Here is a 4,665-nt window from a genome sequence, read left to right on the forward strand (position 1 = left end):
ATTAAGGCTTATGATGAAGAGGAGCATTCTTATAAAGGAACTGTGGTGTTACCAATCAAAATAGGACCTATGGAAAGGAATACATTATGTCAAGTTCTAGATTTGAATCTCTCTTATAACATTCTTCTGGGAAGGCCATGGATTCACAAAATGCAAGTAGTTCATTCTACATATCACCAATGTGTAAAGTTTCCTCATGAGGGACAAGAGGTCACTATAATTGCAAACTCATCATTTAGCTATTGCATTTGTGTTTTTCATTGCTGGTCATATGTATAGAACCAACTTTGGGATTGGACACAATATAAAAGATATTTTAGAAGCACATGTTCCTCCGAAAGGCTTATTAGGACGCGGGCATAAGGGTCTTTACAACACAATCAATAATTCTCTTCACTTTCAATTAGGTCTTGCTCTAGCTTCTTTGGGAGTTGTTACTTCCTTGGTAGTTGAACACATGTATTCTTTACCTACCTATGCATTCATAGCACAAGATTTTACTGCCCAAGCTGCATTGTATACTCATCATCAATACATTGTCGGATTCATTATGACAGGGGCATTTGCTCATGGAGCTATATTTCTCATTAGAGATTATAATCCAGAACAGAATAAGGATAATGTATTGGAGAGAATGCTGGAGCATAAGGAAGCCATAATCTCTCATTTGAGTTGGGTTAGTTTATTCCTAGGTTTTCATACCTTGGGATTTTATGTTCATAACGATGTTATGCTCGCTTTTGGTACTCCAGAAAAGAAAATCTTGATTGAACCCATATTTGCTCAATGGATACAATCTGCTCATGGTAAGACCTTATATGGTTTTGATGTACTCTTATCTTCAGCAAATGATCCAGCATTCAATGTTGGCAAAAGCTTATGGTTACCTGGTTGGTTGAGTGCTATTAACGATAATAAAAATTCACTATTCTTAACAATTGGTCCCCGAGACTTTTTGGTTCATCGTGCTATTGCTCTAGGTTTTCATACAACTACATTGATTTTAGTAAAAGGTGCTTTAGATGCAGGCGGTTCTAAGCTAATTCCTGATAAGAAAGATTTTGGTTATAGTTTTCCTTGTCATGGTCCGGGATGGGGCGGTACTTGCAATATTTCGGCCTGGGATGCTTTTTATTTAGCATTTTTCTGGATGTTGAATACCATTGGATGGGTTACTTTCTATTGGCATTGGAAGCATATTACCTTATGGCAGGGAAATGTAGCTCAATTTAATGAGTCTTCCACTTATTTAATGGGATGGTTAAAAGATTGTCTTTGGTTAAATTCTTCACAACTAATTAATGGATACAATCCTTTTGGTATGAATAGTTTATCTGTATGGGCGTCGATGTTCTTATTTGGGCATCTTGTTTGGGCTACTAGATTTATGTTTCTTATTTCTTGGCATGGATATTGGCAAGAACTGATTGAAACTCTTGCATGGGCTCATGAACGCACACCTTTGGCTAATTTAGTTTGATGGAGGGATAAGCCGGTAGTTCTTTCCATTGTTCAAGCGCGATTAGTTGGATTAGCTCACTTTTCTGTAGGCTATATATTCACCTATGCAACTTTCTTAATCGCCTCTACATCAGGCAAATTCGGTTAATTCTTTTTCATTTTATTCAAATATTTAGATTTTTTATCTAATCTTTATGCATAAAAAGAAAGAGTAATCCATGTAATACTTCTCCATCTCAAATTTGATCTATATTTTTATATAAACTAGTTGAATCATTATGGCAAGAAAAAGTCTCATTCAAAGAGAGAAAAAGAAACAAAGATTGGAAAGGAAATATAATTTGCTTCGCCAATCTTTGAAAAAAGAGATGAGCGAAGTCTCATCACTGGATGATAAATTGGATATTTATAGAAAATTACAATCTCTACCACGTAATAGTGCACCTATACGTCTTCATCGATGTTGTTTGAAGACTGGAAGACCCAGAGCCAATTATAGAGACTTTGAATTATCCGGATATATAATCCGTGAAATGGCTCACACATGTTTGTTGGTTGGGGTAACCAAATCGAGTTGGTAGGTTAAAAAAAAATTGCTTAAAGTTATTGTTATGCTATTCTCCCTCCCTATATAGGGGGAGGGAGAATAGCATACCCAAAGGATTGCTCGATGTACCCATTTTGGGGTATTATAACAAAGGTAATATGAGGGGATAGTGCGGAGTAGAGCAGTTTGGTAGCTCTCAAGGCTCATAACCTTGAACTCATGGGTTCAAATCCCATCTCCGCAAAGACACAATAAGTTTTTATATCCAAAAAGGATGGTTCATCCCATTTATCTTGGTCTTATGTATAAAGAAGATAAAAATACGACTAAACGAATAACTAGTTCATAATTCATCCAATATTTCAATAATCTGAAGCCAACACAAGATACAAGAGTTCCACATAATAGAGAATCAATATATCCTACCAAAGAAATTCAAGAAAAGTTATGGGAAACCTTCGACAAAAAGCTCAAATTAAATGATGAAGGAATGGGAAAATATTCTTTGCATAATTTTTCACTTTCACCTAAATCATATGGAAAGCCTACAAATATCCAACCACGAATCTCAAAAAAATTAAAAGAAATGTTTAATGGAGCATTTGTTAGAGCTAGAACACTTGAAGAAGAAACTGAAGACAAGGACATTCTTGGTTGGTTGTACAAAGATGAAAATGAAACTATAGCAATAGCTGCAGAAGTCAATATTCCCATAGAACAATATAGAAATGGTTATAAGATCATGCAAAAAATGGGATATGAAGGAAAAGGACCAATTGGTAAGCAACATCAAGGTATTTCAAAACCTATTTGTCCTCACTTGCATTCTAAAGAAGATAAATCAGGACTTGAATATTCAAAACCAAATCAAAAACACCATAATTATCAACAACCAAAGTGGAGAAATAAATTAGTCTCTAAAGAAGAACAATGGCAAGAAAAGCTACATCAAGTAGCATAAATAGTAGCCAATAAGAGAAATAAGAAGAACATGAGAAATAGGAAGAAGAGCTTGCAATCAAAAGAAAAGAAGAATCTTGTAAACAAGTTCAAGGAATATGAGCAAATGAAAATCTGAACAAGATATTCCGAAAGCAGTAAAAGTAGAGACGACAGAAATCAGAGAACTATTTGCACCATGCAACATTCTTGTATGGTACAGTGGTGTAATCCTAGACAATGGTTCAGAGACAGATTCAAATGAATATGAATGGGGTCCAGATGTATCATCTAGTATATCAAGTGAAGAAAAGAGTGAAGAGCTAGCAACTATAAAAAATGAAGACTTGTCTTCTACAAAACAAAAGATAGAGTTAGAAAGAAAACAAGAAGAACTTAGAATCCAGAGAAAAGAGACATATACAAGACAACAAAAGAAAGAGAACGAAAAAGGCCAAGAAGTAACGCCACAAGAAGCACAAATAGATATGGATCAAGCATCAGGAAATATCAAATTTCTATCAAATGAGGAGCAAGATGTACCAAGGTATGGCAAAACCATAGAAGAACTAAGATATAGTTAAGTAGGATTGACTATTAGTCCAGAAGAAGCTGAGTTCGAGAGAAGACAAAAGCTAGCAAAAGAATCCTCTATATCATGTACACAAGTATGTCAACTTAAAAATACAAATGAATCTATTGAAATTAATCAAGAAGAAACTTGCAGTACTAAAGATGTGTGTGTTGATATAATCCATTTGTTTAAGGGACAAACGTCAGATGAAGAGCCACTTGAGTGTGAACTACAAAATACCAATACTGATTTTGTTTGAACTAATTGGAGAACACTTGGGAGAGACTATCATCAAGATCATTCTATCTATGACATTACCTACTCTACACCAAATTATGACTATTATGTCATGAACCTTGAAGCACCTAACAATGATGATGACAATGACTTACCCCTTCTTCACCCAGATTTAATTGACTGGGATAACCTAGAAAACCCTGAATTGGATGTGTTTTCCAATGACCATCACTTAGTTGTGTATCTTAATGTTGTTGAACCCATAACACCTAAGATATCTTCCATCACGGAATCAAGTAACATTTCTTGCAGTCAGGAGAATGCCAAACTTTCTAGTCGCAAAATTGAAATAAAACAAGGAAAGAGACCTAGTGCTGAAAACCATTTCATGGGAGCACTAGATCAGTCAAAAAGAAAAATAAAGGACGTATCTAATAGTGAAAACCTCTTTGAGGTGCCGGAAGATGGAAAGTTTGACATCCTCCCTACATATTTTTAGGAGAGATCTGCTATTCTAATAGAACCAACAAAAGCAATAAACATTGGCACACCAAAGGATCCCAAGATACTTCATTCTGCTGCCTCATTATCAGATAAAGAGAGGAAAGAATACATAGAATTCTTCAGACAAAGACATATAAATTTTGCTTGCTCCTATGTAGACATGCCATGACTTAATCTAGATCTTATCATGCATCATCTCAATGTGGATCTAAAAGAAAAACCAGTAAAACAAAAACTAAGGAAGATGTATCCACATATTGCTCTTCTTGTAAAAGCTGAGCTAAAGAAACTCTTAGATGTGGGTTTCATAAGACCTGTTGCCTATCCAAAATGGGTTTCAAGAATTGTGCCAATGTCAAAGCCAGATAAAAGCATAAGAGTGCACCGATTTTAGAGATTTGAA

At 35.1% G+C, this 4,665-nt stretch overlaps 1 non-coding gene and 1 pseudogene across 1 annotated transcript; both read left to right on the forward strand.

The window, feature by feature from the left end:
• Positions 1–235: 235 nt before the first annotated feature.
• LOC131064810 (photosystem I P700 chlorophyll a apoprotein A2-like) lies at positions 236–1,609 on the forward strand (annotated as a pseudogene).
• Positions 1,610–2,178: 569 nt separating this feature from the next.
• On the forward strand, positions 2,179–2,252 carry TRNAM-CAU (transfer RNA methionine (anticodon CAU)). Its single transcript has one exon. It is a non-coding gene; the product is annotated as a tRNA-Met (tRNA).
• Positions 2,253–4,665: the final 2,413 nt, after the last annotated feature.

The sequence above is a fragment of the Cryptomeria japonica genome, chromosome 10 (assembly GCF_030272615.1).
Source record: "Cryptomeria japonica chromosome 10, Sugi_1.0, whole genome shotgun sequence".
Lineage (NCBI taxonomy): Eukaryota > Viridiplantae > Streptophyta > Pinopsida > Cupressales > Cupressaceae > Cryptomeria > Cryptomeria japonica.